The 17,097-nt window shown below is 45.2% G+C and overlaps 1 protein-coding gene across 3 annotated transcripts in view; it reads right to left on the bottom strand.

Moving 5' to 3' along the window:
- Positions 1-17,097, bottom strand: part of DPF3 (double PHD fingers 3) — a 254,722-nt gene that overhangs the window by 199,854 nt on the left and 37,771 nt on the right. The gene's annotated exons all lie outside the window — the stretch shown is intronic.

The following is a 17,097-nucleotide window of genomic DNA, read 5'->3' as shown; positions in this document are numbered from 1 at the left end:
GAGAGTCATTTATCTCAGGTCTCTTCCAGTTCCAAAGTTATGGGATCCTAATCTGAACCTCCCCTGCCAACAACTCGAAAAACTTGTCTGAGACCAGGGACTTTGGGAGAGAAAGTTGACTAGTGCGTCAAATAATAAACCAAGAAGAAATTCTGAAGTCAAAACAAGGGATAAATTTTCCTTATCGCTCTAAGACATGCATCAAAGGAGCTAGCTGCTGTCTGCCCAGCCTGGGAAGACAATAATGGTTTTTAATGGCCTGTAAACATTAGGACCAGCCTTTGTAATAAAGTTTAACCAATTCATTCTTTAGGCTCCCTCCCTGCACCCTGTAGGGCCCCGCTCCCCCCAGCTCTGGGACAGGGCAACCTTCAGGAGTCTGAGAAGAGGAGGGATCCAGGCCCAAGGCTCAGTGCCTCTGAGTCCTCTGGTGGTGTCCATAGAAATATCAAACCTGTGGGGCAGCAGCAGGGGTGCCCACAGGGAGTGTCAAAGACAATTGCCTTGTCCTCCATCTGGGTAAAAGGAAGAAGAATCCCTCCTTTCAGAAAATACCAAAAACAAGAGAGAGACGCGACACACCAGGGAACTGGCACAGGGGGTAAACTTTGTCTTTACTCTGTGAGTTCACTCATTCATTCAGCAAACACTCGTGTACACCTACTACGGTGTGAGGCACCTGCAGAGGGTGCCAAAGTATACAAAGAACATACCTGCTTGGGATGGAATTACAGTCTGGGGGCTGGTGCTGGGAATAAGGTACCTATGCAGGTATTAATAATAAAGGTGAGTACAATAGTATTTGCAAAGTGCTACCCATGTCCAGACCTCTATTTCCATTTCTTTGCTTCTCCTTTCTTTGATGTACCATGTTCAATGTGGGTGACTAGGGCAGATAATATTCAGGAAACAGAGGAATCAGAAAGAGGGGAAAGAAAGGGGACACAAAAGAAAAAGGAAGCCAAGCCCCTCCCCCTCCTGCCACTGTCCTCTCTACACTCAGCCCCAGTTCTGGGAAAGAAGAGGACCTATTGTCACTAGAGGCCCTGAGCAGGTCCAGGCCACCGAGTCACAATTCATGCCACGTTTGTTCCTGCACCAACGAGGCATATTTTCGCTGAACTGTGCAAAGCTCTGGCTATCTGAATTTTTCTAATTGATACACCCACTCCCAGCACCCGACAACCTTTACTCTTAGACCTGCTCTGTGTGTGTGTGTGTGTGTGTGTGTGTGTGTGTGTTTAGGCATAAACACATGTGCACACACATGAATGATGATGTGATGGAGGCAATTCTAAGGTTTTTCATCCATGGTTCCAAAGTTAACAATGTCTCCTTTTGAAAACAATGATGAATACCTTGTTTTGCATTTGTATAGCCTCTCATTCTTCAGTTCTTCAAAAAATATTATCTCACATTCATGCCACGAGTAACCTTGGATGGTAACAAAGAATAAACACTGTTATCTCCACTCTAAATTTTTCCTCCTTTCTCCATTTGCTTTCTACTCAACAACAGTTGAGCACCTACTGTGTACCACACAGGGTATGACGTTTACAAGACAGAGCAAGACAAATGCGGGCCCCACCTTCAACAGCTTCACAGTCCGGTGGGGGAGAGAGACGGGACACGCACTCAGTCTCCAGGATCTGCGGCAGCTTCCAGAGGAGATGACTGAGACAGACCTTAAAAGATATGTATGATTTTGCCGAGAGGAAAGGAAATTCCAAGGAGGTGGGCCTGCCATCTGTGCTCAGAGAAGAGTGATGCTGTGTCCAGATCACGGGGTGAGCGGTGGTGAAGGGCACAGCGTGAGAAACGAGACTGGAGGGGTGGGCTGGGGAGCCAGGAAAGTCTTGCCAAGGAGCTTGGACTTTGTCCCGTGGGTAACGAGGAAACCACCAAGGGTTTTAAGCAGAGGCAGGTGACGTGATCAGATTTATGTTTTAGCAAGTTTATTCTGGCCGCTGGGTGGAGAATGCACTGGAATAGGAAGAGATTGAGCAGGCCCTGGAGACCTTTCCAAAATAGAATCAACAGGACTGGGTGTCCCCTCGGCGGTAGGAGGGAAAGGAGGTGTCAGAGACAGCTTTATCGCGGGGGCTTAAGGGGCCCTCGTCCAAGACAGGAAACCAATAAGAAAGCAAGAGGCAGAGAAATGAAGTGCTTTGCCTAAGGTCACGTAAACTACCTGATGGCAGACCCAAACCAGGAATCTAAAATTCTTTCCGGTAGAAACCCCTTGGTTTGCCACGTTAGCATCAACCAGTGACTTAGCCATCATCTGCCAGGTTATTTCCTTGTTCCCTACTTGTTTTACGCATGTTCACTTTTTATCCTACAGAGATCACAAGCCCATCAAGGCAAAATTCCTTTGACCTCCCATAGGGCCTGGCACAGTACTAGGCACTAAGTGGTCAATGAACGTTAGTTATTAAATCAAATCCAGGAGCCCCAAGGGCACCTTAGGCATTGCCTGCCTTAACTGCAATGTGAGACTGTTTCCTTCTTTAATCCTTAACAAACAGGGTTTTTTAAATAATACCTAGATGGAGTAATTCTTTGATGTTTGGATTTCAAAGTTCAGGAAACTTTTCACAACAGAAAAAAAAAAAAAAATTAGAGAGATCACCACAGTCTTGCCAACTTGTTTATTTTGCCCAATAAGGACATTCTAAAACCCAACTGCCATCTACTTCACTGTTTCTTAAAAGAAAGGAGACAATACATGACCCACAAGTCAGAATAATATAGTTTTAAGATTAGGGATAATCCTTCAAATAAAATCACAGTTCCTCAATCTTAGCACGATTGACAGACACTTTAGGCCAGATAAGGCTTTGCTGTGGGGATGGGGGAAGGGAATGGGGAGCGATCCTGTGCACTGTACGATGTTCTGCAGCATTCCTGGTAACTACTCAGTATATGCCAGTAGCACTCTCAAGTTTTTTGGTAACAACCAAAAAATGTCTCCAGGCATTGCCAAACAGCCCCTGGGGCCAAGATCATCTCAGTTGAGAACCACTGAATTAAATAAAGTAAGCCTTATGAAAAATCTAGTTATATCATCCTTATATTTTAGAGCAATGAAAACTTCATCACGAACTGGCATCAGTCCATAAAACAGCTTTGAGGAAGGAGAGGCACAGAGGTTAAGAAGATGGGATTTGAAATCAGACTTGACCTCAAGTCCCAAATCTGCCTCTTACTCATTGCCTGACTTTGAATGAGTGCCTGCTCTAAGCCTCCCTTTCCTCTCCTGAAGGATGAGGACAGCACCTTCCATCGGAGTTGGGAGGATTAAATGGAATCGATGTAACCCACTTAGCAACATGCCTGGCACGTGATTGTTGGCAGAGGGGGTATGACAATTACTAATATTATTTCTACCTCTTCTATACCACATAGCACAGTGTCTGGCACATAATGATGGCTACCCAGATTTAGGATGTTCTGGGTAAAGGGACCTTGCCCATAATGTAGGCATTTAATAAACATTTATTGAATGAATAAATGAACCCCCAATCACCCTGCTCTCACCAGTTCTTTCCTCAATCCCAGCACATCTAAGTTCATTCCTCTGTTACCAGAACTTTCTCAAAACCTACTCATGGGAATTAAACCCATAAAAGAAGTCTGGCCACTCCAGGACCCCTGCTCTGTGGGTGAGAACTCTGGGGAACCCTCTAACAATCTGTATCAACACACTACCCACCCACTACCTGGACTTTGAGTAACTCTCACCCCACATATGAGAGTGCAGCCTTGCTCAGGTCCACCATTTAAGTCAACCATTCCATCAACATCGTCAGGTTGCTCTCATCCTCCTTAGATATTTAAACTGGAGGTAGGCCAGGGACAGGAAAAGGAGGTGGCAATATCCTTGAGCAAAAGTATCTATAAAAGGGCATGGGAAACAAGGCAAACAACAAATTAAACAAGCAGGCAAACTCAAGGGAAGGGGAGGGGGGGAGGCTCCAACAAAGGGGTCAGAGTTCCCGCTGCTCCCTCTGTCCCCACCAAGCCCACCTCCTGCCCCAGCAGACAGAGCACTGGTAGCTCATACAAGGGGAAAAAACACTCCTCATTATAAATCAGACATGGTGCTAGCCGAAGTCCAGCCAACATACATTTCTGGGGTTCACCTCACACGTACATTAAGCATCTTCTGACAATTTCCCAAAGGACGGAGATTTTCTCGCCATCACAGGGTCATAGGACATAATCACAGGGAGGAGACTTAAAGAGAAGGTGACCCAAGCTGTCGTTTTACAGATGGGGAAACTGAGGCTCGGAGAGAGAAAGGAACTTGCTCAGGATCATCTCAGTGTGCTCCAGGTAGCGGCAGCACTGAGCTAAGAGCTCAAGGCTACAGTTTTGGCACACAGCTTTGCTGGGGGCTCCAAGACATACCCAGAGAAGAGCAAGGCGTGTTATGAACTGAACCTCACCCTTCCTGAAAATACAGTTGCTCACATTTGCAGCCTTAGAAGAGGAGAGGCTTAACAAGTTCTCGGAAGGGGCCACCGATCTAGTCCTATGGCTTCTCCTTCCATTCGGAAACTGTTAAGAGAAGAAGTCACCTTCCACACAAGAATCCAGAAACTCCTTTCTCTGCCCCATCATGTGTCATCTGTCTTCTCCAGACCATTTGATACTATAACCAAAATACAAAATACTATAACCAAAATACAAAGAGAACTGTAAAGACCGTTTGGGGGATGGGGGGTGTTGGGGGGTGCAGGGCACACATGTGCATAAGATGGGAGGAGAGAGAGGAAACTACTGTGGCCAAATATTAGTAAATGGTGAATCTAAGCAAAGAGTTCACTGTACCACTCTTGCAACTTTTCAGAAGGTGTGAAATTTTTCTATGTAAAAATTTCAGGGAGAGAAAGCACTAGATCATAATCTAAATTAACTTGTTTTATTTATTTGGAAGGAATCAGGACTCACTCCTTCAGTTTCTCACAGCTTCTCTATCTAAGGACTAACATCCTCAGAAAGAGTTGTAAGACATCCCAGAGGTTAAGAGGCATAGGGCTCCAGACAGGTATGTGCTCATAGTAGGCAGCAGCTACGGTAACCTTGGGATCCATATCTGAGTTCACATATTTTGTCCCATTAGCTCCCCAAATACACATATGCTTGTCACATCATGTATCATGGTGGTTTTGGTTCAGAAAATAAAGTCACAACAGGTTATGGATGGGGCAAAGTCAGAATTTTCCCAAAACAGTTCATCACCTTTTCAATATAGGTGGTTCATAAATACAACAGAATGCAGTTTAATTCCTATTCAGTATGGAAATTCTTTCACATAAATGAATTATTGAATCAAAATCCACACCTGACCCACAGTCACCATGTTCTCTATTCATAGTAGTATTTAATTTGGGTCAGATGGAATCCATAATCCAGCCCTGAAAATCTACCCTTGACCATATATATAAAACTCATGCCAATAGCATAGCATTCAAGGCATGGAGGTTTGAGAGAATACAACCCATTCAAGAAACTCGAAGGAATTCCTTATGGCCAAAATAAGGGTTGAAAGGAGAATGGGCAGAAGGATATGAGGTTGGAAAGATAGGTAGAGGTCAGATCCAGGAGGGCCTGTATGCTGGACAAAGGAATAAGAAGTTTATTTTGAGGGCAACAAGGAAGCACTGGGTTTTAAGATGGGATGGATATAATTGGATCATTCTGGCAGAGGATGGATGGATGGCAGTAACTCAAAACTAGGGAGTCTAATTGGAATGACAAAAATCTGAACAGAGTGGGAGTGAAGAACTGAGGACAAATTAGAGAGGGCTATTAAAAACAGCAAATGGATAGTCCTTGACAGGAAGAGGGCAGATGTGCCTGAGAGAGAGAAGGAGTCCAAGGTGCCTTCCAGCTCGGCTGACTTGGTAAATGATGCTGCTGGTCATTCAGATGGGGGATCCAGGAGAAGGTTTGGCAGAGGACTGTAGTAAGTTTTGAACATGCTGAGGTTTCACCTGCATATGTAAATATGGAGCCCCAGAGAGAAGTGCGGGTCAGATATACGCATTTGAGAGTAATCAGCATACATATGGTCATGGATGTCATGGGTGTGGAGGTGGTCAACTGGAGAGAAACTGAGAGCAAAACAAGAATTGAATCAAGGACAGAAACTCTGGGGAACAGAAGTGTTTTAAGGGTAGGCAAGGAAGAGGAGACCCCCACCCCCCAAGAACACTGAGGACTGGTCTAAGAAGCAGAGACCTCAGCCTGATTTTAAGTGGCCCACTAAACTCCTCCATCTCCCCAAGCTGGTCACACCATGCTGGAGTAGAGGAAGGAACAATAATGTACTAAAATAAACTCACTTCTTAACAGCAAGAAGAGAAACAACCCAATTACAACATGGGCAAAGAATTTGAATGGACATTACTCCAAAGAAAATATACAAATAGTCAATAAGCACATGAAAAGATACCCAGCACCATTAATCATTAGAGAAATGCAAATCAAAACCACAAAGAGATGTCACTTCATATCCACTAGGATGGCTATAGTCACAAAGATCATTGCATGTGTCAGTAAGGATGTGGAGAAGTTGGACCCTCATACACCACTGGTAGGAATGTAAAATGGTGGCGCCACTCTAAAAACGGTTTGGCAGTTCCTCAAAAAATTCAGTATAGAGTTATCATACGACCCAGCAATTCCACTCCTAGGCATATACCCAAGAGAACTGAAAACATGTGTCCACACGAAGACTTGTACTTGAATGCTCATATTAGCATTACTCGTAATAGCCAAAAAGTAGAAACAGACAAAATGTCTATCACCTGATGAATGGATAAATAAAATATCCACACAACGGAATATTATTCTACCATAAAAAGGAACAAAGGACTGATATACGGTACAATATGGTCAGACACTGAAAACATGGTAAGTTAAAGACCCCAGACACAAAAGACCCCATGTATTGTCTGATTCCATTTGTATGACATATTCAAAACAGGGCAATCCATAGATACAGAAAGCAGATTTGTAGTTGCCAGGGCCTGGGGGAGGGGAGAATGCTTATTGGGTAAAAGATTTCTTTCTGGGGTGATGAAATGCTTTGGAATTAGAGAGTGGTGATGTTTGTACAACATTGTGAATATACTAAAACCACTCAATTGTATACTTTAAAATACTAAAAATCAATATTTGAACGTTGACTGGATATAAATGAAGTAAGGAATTATTTTATGCTGTTTTCAGGCGGAAGAATGGCATGGTTCTGTTTTTATTCTTTTTTAATCCTTTCCATTTAAATAAATAAATAACTTTTAAAATAAAATACTGAAAAAAAAACCCAATTAATTGTACACGGTTAAAATGGTGAACTTTATGTTACGGGAATTTTATCTCAATAAAAACACATTTTAGACAATAAACTCACTTTACAAAGTTACCCATAGGCAAGAGGAGCTGGGTAAGCAATTTCTCCAGCTTGCCCAGATATTCTGACTAAAGAAGCCCAAACTCCAGATATTCTAATTAAAGAAGCCAAAGAGCATGCTTCTCAAAAGACACTTAAATGTCTTCAAATGACCATAGGTTGGGGGTGAGGGACCCTGCTGATGAGTAGAGATGCAGCAGGAGCCTCATGATAGCTACTCATGCCTTGGCCAGGCTGCCTCACTTCTACGACCCCAAAATGCCAAACAAGCAGCCTCTGATTGGACCTACAGAGAGACAGCAACCAGGCATGACCTGGCCATAGTAACTCCACAAAGACAGAAAAGAGAAAAAATTTCCAGGTCCAGGGTAAGCCCCAGAAGCCCCAGAATGGCAACCTCCCAGTTCCTGCCCCTTATTCAACACCTAAAACCCCTGCACTATGTTCAAGACAACCTCGTGAGACAGCATTCCAAGCTGTCCAGAGCATCAGCATTCACCACATATATATAGCAGCTCTCTGTCCACACGGTGCCTCAGGCAGTTGCTCCGAATCTCATTGGGCTTTGGACACAAGTGACTTTGAAATTAGCACAACTTACGTGGTTGACACCCAGCTCAACACCGTCGGCTGCAAAAGTCAAGGCCCCAAGAAGCCGAGTGTGGGACAGGAGACGGACCGTGAGTTTATCAGAGGAGCTCAGAGTCTCTGGGGAGCAGAACCTGAGGACGGAGCTCTGGGGTTCCGCAGAACTTCCTGATGATGATTTCATCTCTACTTCCCTCTCCAATGACGTGCTTCCCTCTCTTTTTGCTCCCCCTCTCCCGCCAAACTCCCAGGGTAACCCTGGATAGTAAAGTGACAGAATGAAAATGCTTCGAGGTGGCACCCCACCACCCCGGAGAGACCATCAGAGCAGGGAGGCAGATCTGGAGTGAAAAGCAAAACCTCTGGCCTGTTCTAGCCATTGGGTAAGCAACCCCTCCTCCATGCCTCCCTGCTCCTGCCCGCCCCAAAGGGAAACGGAGCACAATGAAACCAGGTCTTCCCTTGGGGTTCTGACCACCTCGTGGGGAGATTATGATTACCCTGTGGTTGCCATGCCTACTGTGATGTCATTCCTCTTATCATTCCATCTGGGTGGATTTTTTTTCCTTTTCTCTAAAGGACATCCTCCTATCCAATACCTGGGAGCCCAGTGGGAGCTCTAGCCCTTGTCTTAATCTAGACCCAGGTAAACTACACTGTCTGGGGACCTGAGAAGACTCTACAGCCCTAATGGAAGCAGAGAAGAGTTAGGAGCAGCTCTCAGGACACAGAGAAGCTCTCCTCCCATCTGGTCAATCTCTCCCTGCATTTAAGCAGAGTACAGATTTCACCAGCTCTCAGAAATGCAAACAGGACAGGGATGTGTGATAAGGTCCTGTCAGCTTTACTTAACTGGACAGAAAGAAATCACTTTTTAAGTAAAATAAAGGCAAAGAAAAATAAGGCTAGAGGGAAAGGTTTACAAACCCCATACTTATCATTATCATGCACAGAAGAATGCAAAAGAAGAAAGAAAAATATTTCCTAAATGATTACTTTCCACGCTGTCTAGCCATGAAGCTCTAGGGGTTCCATGTCAATGAAAAGCATTTCTTTGGGTCCCTACTGTGTGCCAGGCACTGCACCAAGTACTGGAGTCCCAGTCTTCAAGGAACTAATAACAAGATGACTGTTCACAATCGTGACAGCTACACAGGTTTGTCCAAAAAGATTTTGCTCCACTAAAAAGATAGAGAAACTGAGGCTCTGAAAGACCAGGCAGTTTGCCCATGGCCAGGAGCCTCCGTCTACAACCTGTGGGCAGGGAGCAAAAGCTCAGGCATGGGCAGGCCTCTCCCCAAAGCCTCAAGTGAAGACGACAGCCTGCTGCACGCTTTCTCCTCCTTCTGTCCTCTGCTCTGGGATCTGCAGAGGATCCTTCTCCCGGGCCGTGACGGAAGGCAGCAGGCGGAGGCTCCAGCTCCAGCTGCTACAGCCCCAGCAGGGAAACGGCGACCATCGGCCATGCAGAAAGGCAGGAGGGCCCAGGGAAGGTCATCCCTGCAGCCAGCTCGCCCTCTGCGGTCAAGCTAAACTTCATGCAGCGGGACTGCTCCTGGAAGTCATCGATGCCATTGTTAGGACACAGTACCAGCTAGAAAACAGTGGTCCTGCAGCACTGGCAGCGTCCAGACTTACGAAATAAAAATGGCGATTGCTACTGGTGTCAGCAGCACTGTTGTTTTCAGCCAAAACCTAACACACAGAACTGGCTTTACCTTGCTAAATCTATAACATGTCTCTTGTGTTAAAAAAAAATCATACATCATAAATATATTCTTTTATTCTTAAGCAGGAAAAAAATCCAATCCCCATTTTATGAATGAGGAAACCAGGGCAAAGAAAAGAGAAAGGTCATCCCAGGTGACACTGATATGAAGAACGGAGATTTTTATCTTATGTACTCACTTTGGGGGACCCTTGGTGACAGCACAGGCACTCAGTGATTTGGATGAAAGCCCCATTACCAGGCCACCAAACAAGCCACTACTGTTAGTTCTTTTGTGTTTAGTGGGGCTAGGGGGCGAGTGGTGAGAAGAGGTGGGAGACAGAGCCCCATGAAAGCCCAGCCATTTACTCCCAAAGAGGCTGCTGATATGGTTCAGGGGCCAGATGTCAGACTTGGTAACACTGTCCTCCTTTTTAACAAGCCAGACTGCCTTTCACCTGTCCTGAGGTAGGTGTCCAGATGCCCTACTTTTCCATGTAGCCCTGCTCCCCTGGGACCAGAGGCCCAAACAGACTGCTTTGCCCCCACACAGGTAAGAAGCTTTACCATCCAAAACCAGGCCAGTGAGTACACACAGGAACATTCACCAGATGATGGCTTGGCTCGTTTCAACAGCAAAACCTGTCCTTTAGGACCCATACCTGTGAGAGAGAGCCCTGCAGAAATCTCCATTTGGATCAAAGCAAGCTGGCCCTGTTCACCCCACCAAGAGTAGCAGGATGTGAACTCCGAGCATGATGAGGCCTAAAAAGCAGGAGTTCTGGAATCTGACAGACCTGGGCTTGAATCTCAGCACCACTCACTCACTATGTGGCCTTGAGTGTTTGCTCTCAGTTTTCCTCATCCATAAAATGGGGATAAAAATAACTAACTTTGGGCTTCCCTGGTGGCGCAGTGGTTGAGTGTCTGCCTGCCGATGCAGGGGGCACCGGTTCGTGCCCTGGTCCAGGAAGATCCCACATGCCGTGGAGCGGCTGGGCCCGTGAGCCATGGCCACTGAGCCTGCGCGTCCGGAGCCTGTGCTCCGCAACGGGAGAGGCCACAGCAGTGAGAGGCCCGCGTACCACAAAAACAAAAACAAAAACAAAAATAGCTAACTCTGAGGGCTTCCCTGGCGGCTCAGTGGTTAAGAATCCACCTGCCAATGCAGGGGACACGGGTTCGAGCCCTGGTCCGGGAAGATCCCACATGACGCGGAGCAACTTAGCCCATGCGCCACAACTACTGAACCTGCGCTCTAGAGCCCGCGAGCCACAGCTACTGAAGCCCGTGCACCTAAAGCCCGTGCTCTGCAGCAAGAGAAGCCCCCGCTCGCCACAACTAGAGAAAGCCCGCAAGCAGCAACAAAGACCCAATGCAGCCAAAGATAAATAAATTTTTTTTAAAAAATTTTAATTATAAAAAAAATAAGTAACTTTGAGAAATTATGAAAATGCCAACTCTTCAAAGATGGTACCTATGATTATCGGTTTGCCAGATGCAGCAGTGTGTCTGTGCTCAGTCACTCACACATTTTCCCTGATCCCCTTCTGCCCGTGTCCTTCACTTGCAACATAACTGACATGGAGGGTAAAGCCTTCACTCACAAGACTAAGCTCTCATCCTTGCCAAGCTAACTGACCCATATACGGTTCACAGCCTTGTTCTTATTGGGACCATTTGTTTGTTTATTTGAATTTTTTATTTAGGCATATTCTTTTTATGAGTTTCTTTATGCATATATGTATATATATAATTTATTCAAATGCATTTTATCACTTATGCTATTTTCCTATACTCTATTTTCCCACATTAGCATCCCACCCCTGACCCTGCTTTCCCCAGGTGGCCCATGTTAACATTTTAGTCTGTGTCCTTCCACATTTGTCCCCATACCCATGTAATTTTACACGCACACAAACATACATAAATAGGGGTCTGGGGAGAGGTATACACTCTTCTCCCTCTTGTTTATTCTGCCATACATTGCTAAAATCCCTTTAATGGTTCTGTAATGACCCATGGTATGAAGTTACCATTTCTATCAGACCATTTTCCTACTGATGGGTATTCACTGAGTTTTAATTCTTGGCCACTAACAAACAAAACAGCTATAAAATCCTGTGTATATGTTCTTACCAAAGACCATTTCCTTACCGACAAAATGCCCAAGTCTGGATGTGTAAGTCATCCATCAAAAGGACATGATGATGAGCTCCCAATATGGTCACATCATCCTTAAAAGTCCCCTTAGAGGGCTTCCCTGGTGGCGCAGTGGTTGAGAGTCCGCCTGCCGATGCAGGGGACGCGGGCTCGTGCCCCAGTCCGGGAGGATCCCACATGCCGCGAAGCGGCTGTGTCCGTGAGCCATGGCCGCTGAGCCTGTGCGTCCGGAGCCTGTGCTCCACAACGGGAGAGGCCACAACAGTGAGAGGCCCACGTACCCCAAAAAAAAAAAAAAAGTCCCCTTAGAAAAGGACTCCTCTGGTCTTAGAAGTAGAAATCCCAAGCATTGGTCTGACCTCCAACCCCTAGTTCTTCCAGGGTCTTACTGTGTCAACTCTATAGGTCTTAATTTTCCCATCTGTAAAGTAAAATAATAACTGCTCATCGGGGTAGGATTCAAGAGTGCTCTTGTGAGGGGAGTTTATGAGGGAGCAGTGTGTGAAGTGCTATTTTTGCTGTTATTCCATAGGATGTTGCTTCTAGCTTGTTGTTTGGGGGGTCAAGAAAGGGAGGGTAAGCCAAAACTAAGAGTTTCAATTAAACTCCCTTTAAGACTCAGAGGTCTTGGGCTTCCCTGGTGGTGCATTGGTTAAGAATCCGCCTGCCAATGCAGGGGACAAGGGTTCGAGCCCTGGTCCGGGAAGATCCCACATGCCACGGAGCAACTAAGCCCGTGTGCCACAACTACTGAGCCTGCGCTCTAGAGCCCTCATGCCACAACTACTGAACCCGCGTGCTGCAACTACTGAAGCCCGTGTGCCTAGAGCCCATGCTCCACAACAAGAGAAGCCACCGCAGTGAGAAGCTCAAGCACCGCAACGAAGAGTAGCCCTTGCTCGCGGCAACTAGAGAAAGCCTGCGCACAGCAAAGAAGACCCAATGCAGCCAAAAATAAATAAATTTATAAAAGACTCAGAGGTCCCACTTTAGAAAGTTGCTGGGGCTGGAGAGGAAGGCCTCTGTCTCTCCGCCTTCCTGAAGTACGTTTTGCACTGAGATTGTTTACAACCCAAAGTCAGGACTAGACAGAGGGACTTTTGACTCTCCACCTGCCGGGCTTTGTCACATTCCAAAGAGGAGCAGCTGTAATTGAAGTTATGAGAGGAATGATCCAGTGACCAGATTTTGGAAAATCAGTGATCTCAGTGACGTCTGATTTTCACTCAAAAGTTCTCTAAGCTCCAAATTTCATTCAATAAAAGGTATAAGGTTGGGGGGAGGGGGTGTACTTCTTTTGCAGGGGGTGTGGTAATAGCATTTTCTGTTCTTGAAAAAAAGGAGACACTCTGGGGAGGGGTGGACTCCTAAACCTTCCATTTGAGGTAGCAGTTTTAAGTCTTTCAAGAACCTCCCTGTAAAGAAGCTGTTACGGCAACTCAAGTGAATTTGCCTGGTTACCATATGGCTCATAGCACATGAGAGCGGAGCAATAGGAATGATAAAAATCAACAGAATTAGTGTAATGTTATTCTGCTTTAAAACTCAAATCAAATCTGAACACGTAACAATTGTCTTCATCAAATTCGAGCAGATGATGGACACCCCACCTCCCGACGAGCTCTTGGCAGCATCTATTGAACATAGCTTACCCTGGGACCTAGCCGCCCCACTGGCAGGTATGCACACTTCAGATCTCCAAATGTGCCAGCATGTTCCTCACAGCACAACTCAGAGAAGTCCCAAACCGGCAATTGCCACGAGCTCGTCAAGAATAGAAACAGGCAAAGAAACCATAGTAGACTCACATGACGGAATACTACACAGCACCCAGAATGCACAACCTACAAGACCTGTAACTACAGCCGACACTATGGATGAATCTCTCAATGTTGATGGGGGAAATCCAGACACTAAAGTGGACATACTAGAGGATTCCACTCCATAGGGGGCTGCAATCAGAATGGTCACCCTTGGTGGTGGGGGGCAGGGGTAGGAGGTGTGGTGGTAACTGAAAGGGGCACAGGTGGGCTTCTGTCCTCTTGTTTCTTAATCTGGACATGGATGACACAAGTAAATGTAACTAGTCAGAATTTCTTGAGCTGAGTAAGTGTGTACTTTTCTGTATATATGCTATACTTCAAGTTTTAAAACTTTAATAAATAAGACATTGAGGGACTTCCCCGGTGGTCCAGTGGGTAAGGCTTCACACTCCCAACGCAGGGGGCCCAGGTTTGATCCCTGGACAGGGAACTAGACCCCACATGCCTCAGCTAAGAGTTCACACACCGCAACTAAAAGGTCCTGCATGCTGCAACGAAGATCCCGCGCACTGCAACTAAGACCTGGCGCAGCCTAAATAAATAAATAAATATTTTTTTAAAAAATAAGACATTGAACAAAAATAAAAGTGATTAAGAGGAAAATAATCAGGTGGACAGGGCTCTTGGAGCCAGGTTTTATCTGGCATGTGTCATTCCCGAGGACTCTCCTGTCCATGCAAAGACTGCTTAGCTGAATGTGGCAGAAGAGGCTTCTGTGAGAAGAGATGAAAGTGGGAACAGAAACTGGCACTTTCTTTGGAAAAGAGCGGTTTCACAAAATCTAGATATGCAGCCTCCAGCCGGGTAGTTAATCCAATGCACTATCCATTACAGATGGACCCAGGTTTCCTTCAAAAACATTCGGGATTTTCGTTTTTGCTTTTCTTCTCTTAAAAAAATGTTTGGAATGAGGGGAAAAGGCATCATTATTTTATATGGAAATCAAATCCATTTTTACAGATAGAGACTGGAAAGAAAAACTGATCAACGATATCAAAGTTGAAGCCAGAGAAGAAAAGAGATTCTCTATAACGCTCTAATACCACAGACAAACTTGGTTTCCATTCACTTCAATAACAATATTTACAGTAACAGCTAACACATATGCAGGGTTTACATATGCTAGGCATGGCTCTGAGTGCTCAGATACATTAACTTATTCAATCTCCATCTGTGAGGTAAAGATTGTATAACCCCCACTTTGCAGACTGAGACTGAGGCTCAGAGAGGTTAAGAAACTTGCCCAAAGTCACACAGCTAGTAAGTGACAGAACTAGGCAGTCTGGCTAGAATCTGCCTTCTTAACCATTATATCATATTGCTTTCTAACAAGCGTTTACTAAGCCCTTATTACGTGCTGGGCACTATACTGGGCAAGAGAGGTACTGATATACAGAAAACACCGATCCGTGGGTTACAGGGTTAGTCCATGCAGTGATGAAGTTCACACAGGCATCCAGAGGTCTAATTCCAGAATGAAAAGTTAGAAAACTCTCTCCAAACGCCTGGATGTAAGTTTTCAATGACTAAAAAGCACTGCCCACTTTCTCAGTAAATTAAAAGAATAAAATTCCTTAATACTTAAAAAAAAAATTCCTTGATACTATTCTTCTCAGTAAATTATATGGATAAATATTCCTTGACGCCCCACCCACTCCTGGCTCATGAGACTCAATAAAGCTCTCTTCATTTTGATTGGGGGGGAAAAAAAACTTGTAAATATGTTTGTTTACTTTTCCTGAATTGCCCTCTTGTGTAAAATGGATTGCTCACCACTGATCTAGCAGGCTCCAATACAGGGCCTCTCAAAAGGTGCCCAGGTTATTAAAAAATGGAAGAAATGCAAAGCAGGATTACTACACTTATGGCACATTTTAAATGCTCACACTTAACAAATTCACACTTTTTACATATACACACACACAAACTTAAATACAATGTAAAATAATTATGATCTCAAGAGACATTAACAGGATTTTTTTTAAAAATATTAATTCAGAGAGTACCCCATGGACAGTGTGGTCTAGCCACAGACTATACATTGGATGTCTTGTGATGAACATCTTGGTAACTACACAATATAAACTCATGCAGAGGTAACAAAGTTTCGTTTGAGTCCTCAATGAATGGGAGACCCAAGTTTAATCAGCTCCCACTACCGCCCCCACCCTCTTAATAAGCCTTTCTTAAGGGAAGAAGAATAAAGTGATTCATCCCAGTGGTAAGGAACAATGAAAGCCTAGCTGGGAAGCAGTGATAGAGAAGAAATGAGGTTCACAGAGCTGGAGAAAATGTGGTTGAAAACTTGAGGACATGGCCACTAAAGACCCAGGCCAGCCAGATGTAGGCTCTTCATGATACCTAGAGGTCAAATCCAGGAGGTCAACTAAGGTTACAAGAGGCAGGCAGGAACGCAACCACTGCCTACTTGCCCATGAACTAGCTCTGACCCAGGCCTCCAGATGCTACACCCACGCCACTGGCCCACCTTTGCTGGCCTCTCTACAGGCACAGAGGGTCCTAAATGCATATGAATCTTCCAATATGTGCTCCCTTCTCCCAAGTCCATCCCATTTCCTGGGAGTCAATTAGATATTTTTAGAGAGTCAAAAACGGTGCCCACTGTGACATGGCATCTTATGCTCCTTTCCAGAATAGTGCGAGGTCCAATTCTAAGACCTGGGGTAAAAAGGTATGAAAGCTCCTCAGACCCAAAGATGAGAGTGCAGAAAGCTGGTTGAAAACAATTTTCCAATGTCTATTTATTTTTCTGCTAAAATCTATCCACTGTGTGAGTTGCCAAGGAAAGTTAAGGCTCTTGTTCTAAAACGAGGAAGGTTCTTTTTCCACACAACACCTGTAGAAGATGGAAAATGTGATACCCTCTGCATATCACAGGACACCAGCTCCCGGTAAGCGGACACCCCAATTCCTGCCAGTGCAGCACCCAGTGGCGGCAGCTTTTTCTTTTTTCTCCTCTTGCTGAAGGGGCCCTAGAAAGGCCACCAGGGCCTTCCCCAAGGGCAAAGTTCTCCCTGGCCCCCAGTGAGGCCTCACTGCTTACTATCCCTTTTATTTAGCTGAGTAGTAGAGTCTTAAAATAATTCCTGGAGCTCTTTACTTGGAGACACACCCAAGAAGAGGCCTGTGGACCATGAACTAAAGGCACTGGCTCCTACTCAAGCTATAGAAGGCTAAGTGTGACCTTGAAACATCCTCTCTAAATTCCTCCACTATGTCCAGTCCAGGCAATCACTAATTGATTCTATTTTCTCAAAACACCAGCCCCTTCAGATGGCTTTGTTCATCTTCATTACCATTTCTCAGTGACCAAGGGTTCAATACCCAATGTTGCATCCAGAGAGACAAGACCCACGGGAAGACATAAGCCT

This window comes from Delphinus delphis, chromosome 2, assembly GCF_949987515.2.
Source record: "Delphinus delphis chromosome 2, mDelDel1.2, whole genome shotgun sequence".
Taxonomy (NCBI): domain Eukaryota; kingdom Metazoa; phylum Chordata; class Mammalia; order Artiodactyla; family Delphinidae; genus Delphinus; species Delphinus delphis.
The sequence above is the reverse complement of the archived record's forward strand: the minus strand, read 5'-3'. Positions and strand labels throughout refer to the sequence as shown.